The sequence below is a fragment of the Rhopilema esculentum genome, chromosome 1 (genome assembly GCF_057945365.1).
Source record: "Rhopilema esculentum isolate cy_ngs chromosome 1, ASM5794536v1, whole genome shotgun sequence".
NCBI lineage: Eukaryota > Metazoa > Cnidaria > Scyphozoa > Rhizostomeae > Rhizostomatidae > Rhopilema > Rhopilema esculentum.
The window spans coordinates 4,647,130-4,667,371 of record NC_142815.1 but is presented as its reverse complement, the minus strand read 5'-3'; the positions used below and the strand labels follow the sequence as shown (position 1 = coordinate 4,667,371).

The 20,242-nt window shown below is 34.6% G+C and overlaps 1 long non-coding RNA gene across 34 annotated transcripts in view; it reads right to left on the bottom strand.

Annotated features, from left to right (window-relative positions):
- The window catches only part of LOC135690308 (uncharacterized), a 69,305-nt gene that overhangs the window by 23,235 nt on the left and 25,828 nt on the right, over positions 1 to 20,242 (bottom strand). For 25 of the 34 annotated variants that reach the window (XR_016144287.1, XR_016144290.1, XR_016144272.1 and 22 more), the window contains 4 exons: positions 6,209 to 6,306; positions 4,215 to 4,709; positions 3,689 to 3,771; positions 3,136 to 3,261 (listed from right to left, as the gene is read on the bottom strand). This is a non-coding gene — a long non-coding RNA (uncharacterized LOC135690308). The remainder of the gene's footprint in view (positions 1 to 3,135; positions 3,262 to 3,688; positions 3,772 to 4,214; positions 4,710 to 6,208; positions 6,307 to 20,242) is intronic. The other 9 variants (XR_016144309.1, XR_016144292.1, XR_016144320.1 and 6 more) reach the window with 9 other exon arrangements.

Sequence of the window (20,242 nt, the reverse complement as noted above, 5' to 3'; positions counted from 1 at the left end):
TTTCTTTCCACCGCACATATTTCGACCAAACACAACACAGCTAAGATGGACCTTTAACAAAGAATCATTTGAGGTATTCTAGAAACACAAGAAAGACCATTTATCAGTCTGACCAGCCATGTTTTCTTTCCACCGCACATATGTCGACCAAACACAACACAGCTAAGATGGACCTTTAACAAAGAATCATTTGAGGTATTCTAGATACACAAGAAAGACCATTTATCAGTCTAACCATCCATGTTTTCTTTCCACCGCACATATTTCGACCAAACGCAACACAGTTAAGATGGACCTTTAACAAAGAATCATTTGAGGTATTCTAGAAACACAAGAAAGACCATTTATCAGTTTGACCAACCATGTTTTCTTTTTGTCGTGAGTAGTTCCATCATACGCAACTCATTAAAGATGGACTTTCAACAAAGAATCATTTCAGGCTTTTTAAAAATACAAGAATTAACAATTTATCAGTTTAGCTGTTAAAATGTCAAAACCAAGAGTTTACAGCAAGATAATTTTGTTACAACAACAAGTCCATCGTAAACTTTCAAGCAATAGTCAGAATTCAATAAGAATCAACCATTCAAAGGAGAAAACGATGAGAAACAAAGATAGCCATCTGTAAAACTCTGACAAAATAAATCAACGGACAATAGAAAGCAACAGCGAATGAGATTAAGTACAATACCAAGATAAGCCCTCTCTAGAACAACATAGATTAAACCAGCTCTTCATGGTCTTTAACATAGTCATATACGATTAGAGTCTTGTCTAGATAGCCAAGAATATCTTAGATTGGTAAACAAGCTGTTTATATTCCTAACGAGCAAGCCGCACAAAAGATCACCAGAAAAAGTTTAGTTTACAGCATTACAGTTAAGATGGACCTTTAACGAAGAATCATTTGAGGTATTCTATAATTACAAGAAGGACCATTCATCAGTCTAAGCAGCCATGTTTTTTTTCCACCGCACATCTTTAGACCAAACGCGACACAGTTAAGATGGACCTTTAACGAAGAATCATTTAAGGTATTCTATAATTACAAGAGGGACCATTCATCAGTCTAAGCAGCCATGTTTTTTTTCCACCGCACATATTTCGACCAAACGCAACACAGTTAAGATGGACCTTTAACGAAGAATCATTTAAGGTATTCTATAATTACAAGAAGGACCATTCATCAGTCTAAGCAGCCATGTTTTTTTTCCACCGCACATATTTCGACCAAACGCAACACAGTTTAGATGGACCTTTAACGAAGAATCATTTGAGGTATTCTATAAACACAAGAAGGACCATTTGAGAGTTTAACGAGCCATGTTTTCTTTCCACTGCACATATTTGGACCAAACGAAACACAGATAAGATGGACCTTTAACGAAGAATCATTTAAGGTTTTCCATAAACACAAGAAAGGACCTTTTATCAGTTTAACCATCCATGTTTTCTTTCCACAGCACATATTTCGACCAAACGCAACACTGTTAAGATCGATCTTTGACGAAGAATCATTCAAGGTTTTCTTTAAGGACAATGAAGGACGATTCATTAGTTTTACCAGCCTTTTTTTCCTTCCACCGCACGTATTTGGATCATAAGCAACACATTAAAGGTGGACATTAAACAAGAAATTTATGAATGAGCCATTTATCAGTTGAAGCAGCTATTTTTTTCTTTTCTTCGTAAGTACAGTACAAACGCGCATAAAACAACCTAAGTTTTTATCAGGCAGCCTGAATAGGTTCCTAATTAACAGGCTGCTATTCTAAATTTCAGTCTAAAAGTTTCTTAACACGTCTCTTATACGTACAGGACTTGCATACATTAACAATGTTTTCCACCGCCAAAATTCTAATGGACACACTTGAACCAGCTTTTTTATGTTAAATTTCAACCAATCTAATGAATTTGTCCTGTGAGACTGCCCAAGTAGCATACAACATACCATAACCTGGTTTACTCTAAAAACCATTTCATCTTTTATATATTTAAGAACCCTCCCAATCTTCAGCCTCTTGGAGTTTCTTAATTATGGGGATTTGAAGGTTAAATTGCAGCCTCAATGTTCTTATAAAAACAGGTTCTTTTATGCGGGTTTCTACTGTAGTTCGATTAAACACTATTCAACTAAGATGGACCTTCAACGAAGAATCATTTTAGGTTTTCCATAAATACAAGAAAGAACAATTTATCAGTTTAACCAACCATGTTTTCTTTTTGCCGTGAGTAATTCGACCATACGAAACTCATTAAAGATGGAATTTCAACAAAGAATCATTTCAGGCTTTTTAAAAATACAAGAATTGATCATTTATCAGTTTAGCTGTTAAAATGTCAAAACCAAGAGTTTACAGCAAGATAAATTTGTTACAACAACAAGTCCATCGTAAACTTCCAAGCAATAGTCAGAATTCAATAAGAATCAGCCTTTCAAAGGAGAAAAAGATGAGAAAGAAAGATAGCCATCTGTAACACTGACAAAATAAATCAACGGACAATAGAAAGCAACAGCGAATGAGATTAAGAACAATACCAAGAGAAGCCCTCTCTAACACAACATAGATTCAAACAGCTCTTGCTGCTCTTTAACATGACCATATACGATCATAGCATTGTCTAGATAGCCAGGAATATCTTAGATTGGTAAACAAGCTGTTTATTTTCCTCATGAGGAAGCCGCACAAAAGATCAAGCGCCCTGTTAAATAGCCAATAAACTGAGACTCCTCGAAACACCAGCGTTTTGAATTCATTCGCATATTTTCTTATCATTGAATGTAGATCTTTTTAAAGAAAAGCCTATTTCTTATCCGAATTAACTAGACAGCGAGTCACTTAAATACCCAACATCAACTGTAGAAAATTGATGTAAATATTTTCAGTTCCATTCTTCTTTGTAAATTGTATTGCTATCTTTCTTTATTTTACAATCTTCTGTTGCAAGAATATATGTAGTACACGTGAACAACTGTTCACCATCAGATAATTTTAGACTGCTTTTTTGTAACCTGAAATCTCTGAATTATTGCCTTTTTCACACGTCGGCCTCGAGTGGAATATTGAGCATAATAAACACGATATGAATATATTCAAATAACTGTTTAAAAAATTGCAATTGAAACAAACTCACCTACTCCTTGTGCCTTTAGCAGTTTTCTCCTGGAATGCTGCAATGGATGTATTCTGCTGAATATCTTTTTCGGCATTGGAATGTCATGTCTCTGAGTTCCAAAGAATCATACTTCTTCATATCGATCTAGCAAATTATTATTATACCATTTAAGTTGTGGATAAACAAATGTGAGAACAATTTTGGAAATAATATGAAATGTCTAAACGGTTAGTTCTGAACAAAAAAAGAGTCTCAAATTCAGTTTGTTTTGCATATCTCAATGTTTTGTATCCGCAGTATCTTGTTTTTACTTTGTTAAAGTTGTTGTATCTTGATCACCACGATTCAGGGGTTGTAGAGAAATTTTTTACCTCTTCTATCATCATTTCATCTCCTTTAAACCAAATGACTTTTTTTAAATTTTGAATGTCCGTTGTTTGATCGTCTATCTTATTTTTGAATATTCCTCAAAGTACCTACGTTCAAAGGAAATTAATCGAAAATTTTCATGCACTCAAAATGTTATAGAATAATGATACAAAAGATAAAATCTTGAATTTTTGAAACGTACCTTTTTCGACTCTTCAGCTAAACAGCATTTATCTCCATTTAATTATCGGCTGTTGGCTCTTTAGCTTCGTTAGCAACAGGAATCTGAAATGCAGTTTTATAAATTACGACCATCTAGACACAACAAAGTTTAGAGATTTATTGAGATAAAGGAAAATTCATTAGTAATATTAATAATAATATGTCCGAAAGTGTCTTGAACTTATGTTTAGAGGTTATTTATGGTGAGGCTTGTTTCATATTTCATCTCGCATTGTTTAGAAATCCTCTCTCACAAAATGACACACAATACTGGATTATTTTTCAAATATTTGCTACTTTCCTCTTTGTTTCTTTCAAAGAAAGGTCAGAAAATATCTAGATTTAGTTATGCCGACGTGATAGCCACTAATTACATACAACAAACGTAAAATACTAGATAACTAGCTGCTTACATGTCCCAAGACAATGTTAAATACTTGATTTATATTCTCTTTATTTTTGGCCTCTTGTTAAAGTAATCATAACAATAAATTCATATAACTCACTGCCATTTCGCCTTTTTGCAGCAGTCTCCAGTCAACTCGCCACGGTGTCCAGCTCTATGGTATGCATGAATAAGAAGTTATTTCAAGCAATTAAATCTGTTGGCAAATCTGCTTTACATGGTGGAAAAATATTGCAATTAAAGTTCTTCTAGATCTGGAGATTAACAAGTTGAATTTTTTCTACTAGCTCTAATTTTACTAAACAGAAATATTTCTACTTTCACAGCAACATTAAGATCACGAATAAATATCACCTTTAAAAGATATCTGTCCAGGTTTCATTGGAAAATATTCTATCAAGTACTATGAAAAGCGTTTACTTTCCGTTAGAATTCTGCAATTTAAAGATCTCTGTTTGAATTTCAACCATAAATGATCATAATCTGATGTAATATAATATATATAAAAAAATACCCATAAAGATTACCACTTGAGTTGGTTACATTACCACATCTTGAGTTGAAGGCTCTTGGCAGCCAATGCTTAAAAAGAACTCTTAAAAAAAGTTAGATTCATTGTTCTTTGAAAACTGTTGTCAATGGGAACATAGAGCAAAAATGTTTGCAGCCGCTGTGCAAAGAGCTTTTGCGCCTGCAAGCTGCGGCCAAATGGCGACGCGCAAAATTTTTCCCGCCAACCGACCATGTGACACTTTGATTCCGATCCAGGCCTCCTGGGAGGTGCAATGTTATAGGGTTTTGTGTCACCACAAACACAAAAGACCTGAGCATGGCGGAGTGAACTTAAAGCCTGATCGGCTCATTTTATATACAAAATTTTACCATGTGAGTATGCCTCAAATATTGTCAGTTCCACGGAGAAAAAGTTCAAAATTCAAATTTATTTTATCTCAAAAACGGCACCATGCCGCACGCTGATTTTTTTATTGATTTATCTTCATGCCCCGAAAAATAAGATTATATTGGTTGGCATATTTGGAAAATTGGGTCACGTTCATAATTTCACCGCAAAGATACCTAACTTTAGGATTGTCAATTTATGGGTGCGATTGAATGATGATTTAAAACCGCCATACTTTTTGGGATATGCGGTATATTCATGGAAGTTTTTCATTAAAATAGATTGGTCACGAATGTAAGTAGCTGTTTTTAACGCGATTTTGAAATCGCTTCGGTATTTTTCTATAAGAGTAGGAAACCAAACAAAAGCGAAATTTTGAAAGGTCAACATGGGAAGTTTTGTTCGATATTTGAATTAACGATCGTGAAAAATTTCCACCATGCCGCATCCTGAATTTTTGTATACTTGTAGTCAAAAGTTCAATTTTTTTGTATATTGTCTCCTTCAGAGGCGGAAAATTGGGTAACGCTTGAAAATTTACTTTTTAAATTGTTCATATTTCCCTTCTTGCCTAATAGTAGGCCTAGGCATAGGATACTTTAGTTTGGCAGTAAAGCATAGGCCACGAAGAGATTAATAAGGTTTTAAAGCCATAATTTAATGATATAAATGTATCTTAAGTAGATAATTTATCTATTTGACTCCATAAAAATAAAGCAGAAGTAAGGTTAAAATTCAAAGTTTGTTTTCTCATATATTTTTATATCAATCGCATCCGGGACAGAACGACACAATTTTCGCGGGCAGGTAAATCACGTCAGCATGCGCGCGCATAAAAAACATTTTTGCACTATGTTGTCAATGGGTACTATATTTTATAGCTAGAATATGCAGAATTTTATAGCTAGACTAATATTTTCTTCAATTTTTTACTTTATCAAGTTAACTTCAAAATTGCTGCCGCTTTGAATAGAAAAATAATTTATAGTTTTCAGATTTATAGTCAGATATATAATTTGACTATTATCAGCATTCAATGCCTCTTTATCAAGAACTTTTCACCAATCAACATTTCAAGAATTTATGCAAATTTTTAAATAAAAAAAAGTTAAATGAAATAGTCCTTATTTCCCACCATCAAACAAATGTTGACCAAACATGGCTCTTTAACCAAGAACAAAGTATAAACTCACCTTTTTCACTACAGGGATAGAGCATTCAACAGTTTGAAAACCCCGGTGTTGTATTCAATTAGCGTATTTTGACAAAAAACAGCACCTTTAAGATGGACCTTGAACCAAGAGATATTTATGACTTTTAATAAAGAGAAGCCAGGACCATTTGTCAGTTTCAACAGCCATATTTTCTTTTCACCACACATGGTTCGACCAAACGCAACTCTTTTCACTGTCAGTAGATTGACCAAACACAATTCGTTCAAGATGGAACTTTACCGAAGAATTATTGAATGTTTTGCTTTGAGCACAAGCAAGGAACATTTATCAATTTAACCGACCATGTCGTCTTTTTGCCGTAAGTCGTTCGACAACAAAGATTCATTAAAGATGGACCTTTAACAAAGAATCATTTAAGGTATTCTATAAACACAAGAAAGACCATTTATCAGTTTAACCATCCATGTTTTCTTTACACCGAACATATTTCGACCAAACGCAACACAGTTAAGATGTACCTTTAACGAAAAAGGATTTTAGGTATTCTATAAACACAAAAAGGACCATTTATCAGTTTAACCAGCCATGTTTTCTTCTTGCCGTTAGTCGTTCGACAACAAAGATTCATTTAAGATGGACCTTTAACGAAGAATCATTTTAGGTATTCTATAAACACAAGAAAGACCATTTATCAGTTTAACCAGCCATGTTTTCTTTCCACCGCACATATTTAGACCAAACGCAACACAGTTAAGATGGACCTTTAACGAAAAATCATTTAAGGTATTCTATAAACACAAGAAGGACCATTTATCAGTCTAAGCAGCCATGTTTTCTTTCCACCGCAGTTATTTGGACAAAACGCAACACAGTTAAGACGGACCTTTAACGAAGAATCATTTGATGTTTTCCAGTAGTCCTACCAAACGCAATATATTTACGATGGAACTCAAAGGAACAATCATTAAAAGCTTTTATATAAAGACAAGAAAGGAACATTCATCAATTTCAACAGTCATATTTTCTTTTCACCGCACATATTACGGCCAACGCAACTCCTTTGAGATGGAACTTTAGCAAAGGATCATTTAAAGTTTTCAATAAACACAAGAAAGGACCATTTATCAGTTTGACCAACCATGTTTTCTTTTTGTCGTGAGTAGTTCCATCATACGCAACTCATTAAAGATGGACTTTCAACAAAGAATCATTTCAGGCTTTTTAAAAATACAAGAATTAACCATTTATCAGTTTAGCTGTTAAAATGTCAAAACCAAGAGATGACAGCAAGATAAATTTGTTACAACAACAAGTCCATCGTAAACTTTCAAGCAATAGTCAGAATTCAATAAGAATCAACCATTCAAAGGAGAAAACGATGAGAAACAAAGATAGCCATCTGTAAAACTCTGACAAAATAAATCAACGGACAATAGAAAGCAACAGCGAATGAGATTAAGTACAATACCAAGATAAGCCCTCTCTAGAACAACATAGATTAAACCAGCTCTTCATGCTCTTTAACATAGTCATATACGATTAGAGTCTTGTCTAGATAGCCAAGAATATCTTAGATTGGTAAACAAGCTGTTTATATTCCTAACGAGGAAGCCGCACAAAAGATCACCAGAAAAAGTTTAGTTTACAGCATTACAGTTAAGATGGACCTTTAACGAAGAATCATTTGAGGTATTCTATAAACACGAGAAAGGACTATTTATCAGTCTAAGCAGCCATGTTTTCTTTCCACCGCAGTTATTTGGACAAAACGCAACACAGTTAAGATGGATCTTTAACGAAAAATCATTTAAGGTATTCTATAAACACGAGAAAGACCATTTATCAGTTTAATCAGCCATGTTTTCTATCCACCGCACATATTTCGACCAAACGCAAAACAGCTAAGATGGACCTTTAACGGAGAATCATTTGAGTTATTCTATAAACACAAGAAAGACCATTTATCAGTCTAACCATCCATGTTTTCTTTCCACCGCACATATTTCGACCAAACGCAACACAGTTAAGATGGACCTTTAACGGAGAATCATTTGAGTTATTCCATAAACACAAGAAAGACCATTTATCAGTCTTACCATCCATGTTTTCTTTTTGCCGTAAGTCGTTCGACAACAAAGATTCATTAAAGATGGACCTTTAACAAAGAATCATTTGAGGTATTCTATAAACACAAGAAAGACCATTTATCAGTTTAACCATCCATGTTTTCTTTACACCGAACATATTTCGACCAAACGCAACACAGTTAAGATGTACCTTTAACGAAAAAGGATTTTAGGTATTCTATAAACACAAAAAGGACCATTTATCAGTTTAACCAGCCATGTTTTCTTCTTGCCGTTAGTCGTTCGACAACAAAGATTCATTTAAGATGGACCTTTAACGAAGAATCATTTTAGGTATTCTATAAACACAAGAAAGACCATTTATCAGTTTAACCAGCCATGTTTTCTTTCCACCGCACATATTTAGACCAAACGCAACACAGTTAAGATGGACCTTTAACGAAAAATCATTTAAGGTATTCTATAAACACAAGAAGGACCATTTATCAGTCTAAGCAGCCATGTTTTCTTTCCACCGCAGTTATTTGGACAAAACGCAACACAGTTAAGACGGACCTTTAACGAAGAATCATTCGATGTTTTCCAGTAGTCCTACCAAACGCAATATATTTACGATGGAACTCAAAGGAACAATCATTAAAAGCTTTTATATAAAGACAAGAAAGGAACATTCATCAATTTCAACAGTCATATTTTCTTTTCACCGCACATATTACGGCCAACGCAACTCCTTTGAGATGGAACTTTAGCAAAGGATCATTTAAAGTTTTCAATAAACACAAGAAAGGACCATTTATCAGTTTGACCAACCATGTTTTCTTTTTGTCGTGAGTAGTTCCATCATACGCAACTCATTAAAGATGGACTTTCAACAAAGAATCATTTCAGGCTTTTTAAAAATACAAGAATTAACCATTTATCAGTTTAGCTGTTAAAATGTCAAAACCAAGAGATGACAGCAAGATAAATTTGTTACAACAACAAGTCCATCGTAAACTTTCAAGCAATAGTCAGAATTCAATAAGAATCAACCATTCAAAGGAGAAAACGATGAGAAACAAAGATAGCCATCTGTAAAACTCTGACAAAATAAATCAACGGACAATAGAAAGCAACAGCGAATGAGATTAAGTACAATACCAAGATAAGCCCTCTCTAGAACAACATAGATTAAACCAGCTCTTCATGCTCTTTAACATAGTCATATACGATTAGAGTCTTGTCTAGATAGCCAAGAATATCTTAGATTGGTAAACAAGCTGTTTATATTCCTAACGAGGAAGCCGCACAAAAGATCACCAGAAAAAGTTTAGTTTACAGCATTACAGTTAAGATGGACCTTTAACGAAGAATCATTTGAGGTATTCTATAAACACGAGAAAGGACTATTTATCAGTCTAAGCAGCCATGTTTTCTTTCCACCGCACATATTTGGAGCAAACGCAACACAGTTAAGATGGATCTTTAACGAAAAATCATTTAAGGTATTCTATAAACACGAGAAAGACCATTTATCAGTTTAATCAGCCATGTTTTCTATCCACCGCACATATTTCGACCAAACGCAAAACAGCTAAGATGGACCTTTAACGGAGAATCATTTGAGTTATTCTATAAACACAAGAAAGACCATTTATCAGTCTAACCATCCATGATTTCTTTCCACCGCACATATTTCGACCAAACGCAACACAGTTAAGATGGACCTTTAACGGAGAATCATTTGAGTTATTCCATAAACACAAGAAAGACCATTTATCAGTCTTACCATCCATGTTTTCTTTTTGCCGTAAGTCGTTCGAAAACATAGATTCATTTAAGATGGACCTTTAACGAAGAATCATTTGAGGTATTCTATAAACACAAGAAAGACCATTTATCAGTTTAACGAGCCATGTTTTCTTTCCACCGCACATATTTGGACCAAACGAAACACAGTTAAGATGGACCTATAACGAAGAATCATTTAAGCTTTTCCATAAACAGAAGAAAGGACCTTTTATCAATTTAACCAACCATGTCGTCCTTTTGCCCTAAGTCCTTCGAAAACATAGATTCATTTAAGATCGACCTTTAACGAAGAATTATTTTAGGTATTCTATAAACACAAGAAAGACCATTTATCAGTTTAACCAGCCATGTTTTCTTTACACCGCACATATTTCGACCAAACGCAACACAGTTAAGATGGATCTTTAACGAAGAATCGTTTGAGTTATTCTATAAACACAAGAAAGACCATTTATCAGTTTAATCAGCCATGTTTTCTTTCCACCGCACATATTTGGACCAAACGAAACACAGTTAAGATGGACCTATAACGAAGAATCGTTTAAGGTTTTCCATAAACAGAAGAAAGGACCTTTTATAAATTTAACCAACCATGTCGTCCTTTTGCCCTAAGTCGTTCGAAAACATAGATTCATTTAAGATGGACCTTTAACGAAGAATCATTTTAGGTATTCTATAAACACAAGAAAGACCATTTATCAGTTTAACCAGCCATGTTTTCTTTCCACCGCACATATTTCGACCAAACGCAACACAGTTAAGATGGATCTTTAACGAAGAATCGTTTGAGTTATTCTATAAACACAGGAAAGACCATTTATCAGTTTAATCAGCCAAGTTTTCTTTCCACCGCACATATTTCGACCAAACGCAACACAGTTAAGATGGACCTTTAATGAAGAATCATTTGAGGTATTCTATAAACACAGGAAAGACCATTTATCAGTTAAACGAGCCATGTTTTCTTTCCACCGCACATATTTGGACCAAACGAAACACAGTTAAGATGGACCTTTAATGAAGAATAATTTAAGGTTTTCCATAAACACGAGAAAGGACCATTTATCAGTTCAGCCGACCATGTTTTCTTTTTGCTGTAAGTCGTTCGAAAACAAAGATTCATTTAAGATGGACCTTTAACGAAGAATCATTTTAGGTTTTCCATAAACACAAGAACGAACCATTTATCAGTTTGACCAACCATGTTTTCTTTTTGCCGTGAGTAATTCGACCATACGAAACTCATTAAAGATGGATCTTCAACAAAGAATCATTTCAGGCTTTTTAAAAATACAAGAAATGACCATTTATCTGTTTAGTTGTTAAAATGTCAAAACCAAGAGTTTACAGCAAGATAATTTTGTTACAACAACAAGTCCATCGTAAACTTTCAAGCAATAGTCAGAATTCAATAAGAATCAACCATTCAAAGGAGAAAACGATGAGAAAGAAAGATAGCCATCTGTAACACTGACAAAATAAATCAACGGCCAATAGAAAGCAACAGCGAAAGAGATTAAGAAAAATACCAAGATAAGCCCTCTCTAGAACAACATAGATTAAACCAGCTCTTCATGCTCTTTAACATAGTCATATACGATTAGAGTCTTGTCTAGATAGCCAAGAATATCTTAGATTGGTAAACAAGCTGTTTATATTCCTAACGAGGAAGCCGCACAAAAGATCACCAGAAAAAGTTTAGTTTACAGCATTACAGTTAAGATGGACCTTTAACGAAGAATCATTTGAGGTATTCTATAAACACGAGAAAGGACTATTTATCAGTCTAAGCAGCCATGTTTTCTTTCCACCGCAGTTATTTGGACAAAACGCAACACAGTTAAGATGGACCTTTAATGAAAAATCATTTAAGGTATTCTATAAACACGAGAAAGACCATTTATCAGTTTAATCTGCCATGTTTTCTATCCACCGCACATATTTCGACCAAACGCAAGACAGCTAAGATGGACCTTTAACGGAGAATCATTTGAGTTATTCTATAAACACAAGAAAGACCATTTATCAGTCTAACCATCCATGTTTTCTTTCCACCGCACATATTTCGACCAAACGCAACACAGCTAAGTTGGACCTTTAACGAAGAATCATTTGAGGTATTCTATAAACACAAGAAAGACCATTTATCAGTTTAACGAGCCATGTTTTCTTTCCACCGCACATATTTGGACCAAACGAAACACAGTTAAGATGGACCTATAACGAAGAATCATTTAAGGATTTCCATAAACAGAAGAAAGGACCTTTTATCAATTTAACCAACCATGTCGTCCTTTTGCCCTAAGTCCTTCGAAAACATAGATTCATTTAAGATGGACCTTTAACGAAGAATCATTTTAGGTATTCTATAAACACAAGAAAGACCATTTATCAGTCTAACCATCCATGTTTTCTTTCCACCGCACATATTTCGACCAAACGCAACACAGCTAAGTTGGACCTTTAACGAAGAATCATTTGAGGTATTCTATAAACACAAGAAACGACCATTTATCAGTTTAGTCGACCATGTTTTCTTTCCACAGCACATATTTCGACCAAACACAACACAGTTAAGATGGACCTTTAACGGAGAATCATTTGAGTTATTCTATAAACACAAGAAAGACCATTTATCAGTCTAACCATCCATGTTTTCTTTTTGCCGTAAGTCGTTCGAAAACATAGATTCATTTAAGATGGACCTTTAACGAAGAATCATTTGAGGTATTCTATAAACACAAGAAAGACCATTTATCAGTTTAACGAGCCATGTTTTCTTTCCACCGCACATATTTGGACCAAACGAAACACAGTTAAGATGGACCTATAACGAAGAATCATTTAAGGTTTTCCATAAACAGAAGAAAGGACCTTTTATCAATTTAACCAACCATGTCGTCCTTTTGCCCTAAGTCCTTCGAAAACATAGATTCATTTAAGATGGACCTTTAACGAAGAATCATTTGAGGTATTCTATAAACACAAGAAAGACCATTTATCAGTTTAACGAGCCATGTTTTCTTTCCACCGCACATATTTGGACCAAACGAAACACAGTTAAGATGGACCTATAACGAAGAATCATTTAAGGATTTCCATAAACAGAAGAAAGGACCTTTTATCAATTTAACCAACCATGTCGTCCTTTTGCCCTAAGTCCTTCGAAAACATAGATTCATTTAAGATGGACCTTTAACGAAGAATCATTTTAGGTATTCTATAAACACAAGAAAGACCATTTATCAGTCTAACCATCCATGTTTTCTTTCCACCGCACATATTTCGACCAAACGCAACACAGCTAAGTTGGACCTTTAACGAAGAATCATTTGAGGTATTCTATAAACACAAGAAACGACCATTTATCAGTTTAGTCGACCATGTTTTCTTTCCACAGCACATATTTCGACCAAACACAACACAGTTAAGATGGACCTTTAACGGAGAATCATTTGAGTTATTCTATAAACACAAGAAAGACCATTTATCAGTCTAACCATCCATGTTTTCTTTTTGCCGATAGTCGTTCGAAAACATAGATTCATTTAAGATGGACCTTTAACGAAGAATCATTTGAGGTATTCTATAAACACAAGAAAGACCATTTATCAGTTTAACGAGCCATGTTTTCTTTCCACCGCACATATTTGGACCAAACGAAACACAGTTAAGATGGACCTATAACGAAGAATCATTTAAGGTTTTCCATAAACAGAAGAAAGGACCTTTTATCAATTTAACCAACCATGTCGTCCTTTTGCCCTAAGTCCTTCGAAAACATAGATTCATTTAAGATGGACCTTTAACGAAGAATCATTTTAGGTATTCTATAAACACAAGAAAGACCATTTATCAGTTTAACCAGCCATGTTTTCTTTCCACCGCACATATTTCGACCAAACGCAACACAGTTAAGATGGATCTTTAACGAAGAATCGTTTGAGTTATTCTATAAACACAAGAAAGACCATTTATCAGTTTAATCAGCCATGTTTTCTTTCCACCGCACATATTTGGACCAAACGAAACACAGTTAAGATGGACCTATAACGAAGAATCGTTTAAGGTTTTCCATAAACAGAAGAAAGGACCTTTTATCAATTTAACCAACCATGTCGTCCTTTTGCCCTAAGTCGTTCGAAAACATAGATTCATTTAAGATGGACCTGTAACGAAGAATCATTTTAGGTATTCTATAAACACAAGAAAGACCATTTATCAGTTTAACCAGCCATGTTTTCTTTCCACCGCACATATTTCGACCAAACGCAACACAGTTAAGATGGATCTTTAACGAAGAATCGTTTGAGTTATTCTATAAACACAAGAAAGACCATTTATCAGTTTAATCAGCCATGTTTTCTTTCCACCGCACATATTTCGACCAAACGCAACACAGTTAAGATGGACCTTTAATGAAGAATCATTTGAGGTATTCTATAAACACAAGAAACGACCATTTATCAGTTTAGCCGACCATGTTTTCTTTCCACAGCACATATTTCGACCAAACACAACACAGTTAAGATGGACCTTTAACGGAGAATCATTTGAGTTATTCTATAAACACAAGAAAGAACATTTATCAGTCTAACCATCCATGTTTTCTTTTTGCCGTAAGTCGTTCGAAAACATAGATTCATTTAAGATGGACCTTTAACGAAGAATCATTTGAGGTATTCTATAAACACAAGAAAGACCATTTATCAGTTTAACGAGCCATGTTTTCTTTCCACCGCACATATTTGGACCAAACGAAACACAGTTAAGATGGACCTATAACGAAGAATCATTTAAGGATTTCCATAAACAGAAGAAAGGACCTTTTATCAATTTAACCAACCATGTCGTCCTTTTGCCCTAAGTCCTTCGAAAACATAGATTCATTTAAGATGGACCTTTAACGAAGAATCATTTTAGGTATTCTATAAACACAAGAAAGACCATTTATCAGTCTAACCATCCATGTTTTCTTTCCACCGCACATATTTCGACCAAACGCAACACAGCTAAGTTGGACCTTTAACGAAGAATCATTTGAGGTATTCTATAAACACAAGAAACGACCATTTATCAGTTTAGTCGACCATGTTTTCTTTCCACAGCACATATTTCGACCAAACACAACACAGTTAAGATGGACCTTTAACGGAGAATCATTTGAGTTATTCTATAAACACAAGAAAGACCATTTATCAGTCTAACCATCCATGTTTTCTTTTTGCCGTAAGTCGTTCGAAAACATAGATTCATTTAAGATGGACCTTTAACGAAGAATCATTTGAGGTATTCTATAAACACAAGAAAGACCATTTATCAGTTTAACGAGCCATGTTTTCTTTCCACCGCACATATTTGGACCAAACGAAACACAGTTAAGATGGACCTATAACGAAGAATCATTTAAGGTTTTCCATAAACAGAAGAAAGGACCTTTTATCAATTTAACCAACCATGTCGTCCTTTTGCCCTAAGTCCTTCGAAAACATAGATTCATTTAAGATGGACCTTTAACGAAGAATCATTTTAGGTATTCTATAAACACAAGAAAGACCATTTATCAGTTTAACCAGCCATGTTTTCTTTCCACCGCACATATTTCGACCAAACGCAACACAGTTAAGATGGATCTTTAACGAAGATTCGTTTGAGTTATTCTATAAACACAAGAAAGACCATTTATCAGTTTAATCAGCCATGTTTTCTTTCCACCGCACATATTTGGACCAAACGAAACACAGTTAAGATGGACCTATAACGAAGAATCGTTTAAGGTTTTCCATAAACAGAAGAAAGGACCTTTTATCAATTTAACCAACCATGTCGTCCTTTTGCCCTAAGTCGTTCGAAAACATAGATTCATTTAAGATGGACCTGTAACGAAGAATCATTTTAGGTATTCTATAAACACAAGAAAGACCATTTATCAGTTTAACCAGCCATGTTTTCTTTCCACCGCACATATTTCGACCAAACGCAACACAGTTAAGATGGATCTTTAACGAAGAATCGTTTGAGTTATTCTATAAACACAAGAAAGACCATTTATCAGTTTAATCAGCCATGTTTTCTTTCCACCGCACATATTTGGACCAAACGAAACACAGTTAAGATGGACCTATAACGAAGAATCGTTTAAGGTTTTCCATAAACAGAAGAAAGGACCTTTTATCAATTTAACCAACCATGTCGTCCTTTTGCCCTAAGTCGTTCGAAAACATAGATTCATTTAAGATGGACCTGTAACGAAGAATCATTTTAGGTATTCTATAAACACAAGAAAGACCATTTATCAGTTTAACCAGCCATGTTTTCTTTCCACCGCACATATTTCGACCAAACGCAACACAGTTAAGATGGATCTTTAACGAAGAATCGTTTGAGTTATTCTATAAACACAAGAAAGACCATTTATCAGTTTAATCAGCCATGTTTTCTTTCCACCGCACATATTTGGACCAAACGCAACACAGTTAAGATGGACCTTTAATGAAGAATCATTTGAGGTATTCTATAAACACAGGAAAGACCATTTATCAGTTTAGCCGACCATGTTTTCTTTCCACAGCACATATTTCGACCAAACACAACACAGTTAAGATGGAACTTTAACGGAGAATCATTTGAGTTATTCTATAAACACAAGAAAGACCATTTATCAGTCTAACCATCCATGTTTTCTTTTTGCCGTAAGTCGTTCGAAAACATAGATTCATTTAAGATGGACCTTTAACGAAGAATCATTTGAGGTATTCTATAAACACAAGAAAGACCATTTATCAGTTTAACGAGCCATGTTTTCTTTCCACCGCACATATTTGGACCAAACGAAACACAGTTAAGATGGACCTATAACGAAGAATCATTTAAGGATTTCCATAAACAGAAGAAAGGACCTTTTATCAATTTAACCAACCATGTCGTCCTTTTGCCCTAAGTCCTTCGAAAACATAGATTCATTTAAGATGGACCTTTAACGAAGAATCATTTTAGGTATTCTATAAACACAAGAAAGACCATTTATCAGTCTAACCATCCATGTTTTCTTTCCACCGCACATATTTCGACCAAACGCAACACAGCTAAGTTGGACCTTTAACGAAGAATCATTTGAGGTATTCTATAAACACAAGAAACGACCATTTATCAGTTTAGTCGACCATGTTTTCTTTCCACAGCACATATTTCGACCAAACACAACACAGTTAAGATGGACCTTTAACGGAGAATCATTTGAGTTATTCTATAAACACAAGAAAGACCATTTATCAGTCTAACCATCCATTTTTTCTTTTTGCCGTAAGTCGTTCGAAAACATAGATTCATTTAAGATGGACCTTTAACGAAGAATCATTTGAGGTATTCTATAAACACAAGAAAGACCATTTATCAGTTTAACGAGCCATGTTTTCTTTCCACCGCACATATTTGGACCAAACGAAACACAGTTAAGATGGACCTATAACGAAGAATCATTTAAGGTTTTCCATAAACAGAAGAAAGGACCTTTTATCAATTTAACCAACCATGTCGTCCTTTTGCCCTAAGTCCTTCGAAAACATAGATTCATTTAAGATGGACCTTTAACGAAGAATCATTTTAGGTATTCTATAAACACAAGAAAGACCATTTATCAGTTTAACCAGCCATGTTTTCTTTCCACCGCACATATTTCGACCAAACGCAACACAGTTAAGATGGATCTTTAACGAAGAATCGTTTGAGTTATTCTATAAACACAAGAAAGACCATTTATCAGTTTAATCAGCCATGTTTTCTTTCCACCGCACATATTTGGACCAAACGAAACACAGTTAAGATGGACCTATAACGAAGAATCGTTTAAGGTTTTCCATAAACAGAAGAAAGGACCTTTTATCAATTTAACCAACCATGTCGTCCTTTTGCCCTAAGTCGTTCGAAAACATAGATTCATTTAAGATGGACCTGTAACGAAGAATCATTTTAGGTATTCTATAAACACAAGAAAGACCATTTATCAGTTTAACCAGCCATGTTTTCTTTCCACCGCACATATTTCGACCAAACGCAACACAGTTAAGATGGATCTTTAACGAAGAATCGTTTGAGTTATTCTATAAACACAAGAAAGACCATTTATCAGTTTAATCAGCCATGTTTTCTTTCCACCGCACATATTTCGACCAAACGCAACACAGTTAAGATGGACCTTTAATGAAGAATCATTTGAGGTATTCTATAAACACAGGAAAGACCATTTATCAGTTAAACGAGCCATGTTTTCTTTCCACCGCACATATTTGGACCAAACGAAACACAGTTAAGATGAAGAGGACCTTTAATGAAGAATAATTTAAGGTTTTCCATAAACACGAGAAAGGACCATTTATCAGTTCAGCCGACCATGTTTTCTTTTTGCTGTAAGTCGTTCGAAAACAAAGATTCATTTAAGATGGACCTTTAACGAAGAATCATTCGAGGTATTCTTTAAACACAAGAAAGACCATTTATCAGTCTAACCATCCATGTTTTCTTTTTGCCGTAAGTCGTTCGAAAACAAAGATTCATTTAAGATGGACCTTTAACGAAGAATCATTTGAGGTATTCTTTAAACACAAGAAAGACCATTTATCAGTTTAACGAGCCATGTTTTCTTTCCACCGCACATATTTGGACCAAACGCAACACTGTTAAGATCGATCTTTGACGAAGAATCATTCAAGGTTTTCTTTAAGGACAATGAAGGACCATTCATTAGTTTTACCAGCCTTTTTTTCCTTCCACCGCACGTATTTGGACTATAAGCAACACATTAAAGGTGGAGATTAAACAAAGAACCATTTCAGTCTTTTAAGAAATTTATGAATGAACCATTTATCAGTTTAAGCAGCTATTTTTTTCTTTTCTTCGTAAGTACAGTACAAACGCGCATAAAAGAACCTAAGTTTTTATCAGGCAGCCTGAATAGGTTCCTAATTAACAGGCTGCTATTCTAAATTTCAGTCTAAAAGTTTCTTAACACGTCTCTTATACGTACAGGACTTGCATACATTAACAATGTTTTCCACAGCAAAAATTCTAATGGACACACTTGAACCAGCTTTTTTATGTTAAATTTCAACCAATCTAATGAATTTGTCCTGTGAGACTGCCCAAGTAGCATACAACATACCATAACCTGGTTTACTCTAAAAACCATTTCATCTTTTATATATTTAAGAACCCTCCCAATCTTCAGCCTCTTGGAGTTTCTTAATTATGGGGATTTGAAGGTTAAATTGCAGCCTCAATGTTCTTTATAAAAACAGGTTATTTTATGCGGGTTTCTACTGTAGTTCGATTAAATACTATTCAACTAAGATGGACCTTCAACGAAGAATCATTTTAGGTTTTCCATAAACACAAGAATGAACCATTTATCAGTTTGACCAACCATGTTTTCTTTTTGCCGTGAGTAATTCGACCATACGAAACTCATTAAAGATGGAATTTCAACAAAGAATCATTTCAGGCTTTTTAAAAATACAAGAAATGACCATTTATCTGTTTAGTTGTTAAAATGTCAAAACCAAGAGTTTACAGCAAGATAAATTTGTTACAACAACAAGTCCATCGTAAACTTCCAAGCAATAGTCAGAATTCAATAAGAATCAGCCTTTCAAAGGAGAAAAAGATGAGAAAGAAAGATAGCCATCTGTAACACTGACAAAATAAATCAACGGCCAATAGAAAGCAATAGCGAATGAGATTAAGAAAAATACCAAGAGAAGCCCTCTCTAACACAACATAGATTCAAACAGCTCTTGCTGCTCTTTAACATGATCATATACGATCATAGCATTGTCTAGATAGCCAGGAATATCTTAGATTGGTAAACAAGCTGTTTATCTTCCTCATGAGGAAGCCGCACAAAAGATCCCCAGAACAAGCTTAGTTGACAGCATTAATTGTACGTGCAAAAGTTCAAAACTCTTCAATGTGACAAACATGCTGGCCAAAACGACGTCGATAAATACGATGAAAACGACCAACTCGAACTCAAAACGACAATGACGACAATGATTTTTTGATACACCCTCTCCTCTGCTTTCGTAGAATGGAAACGAGTTACAATTCAAGCGCGCTGTTAAATAGCCAATAAAATGAGACTCCTCGAAGCACCAGCGTTTTGAATTCATTCGCATATTTT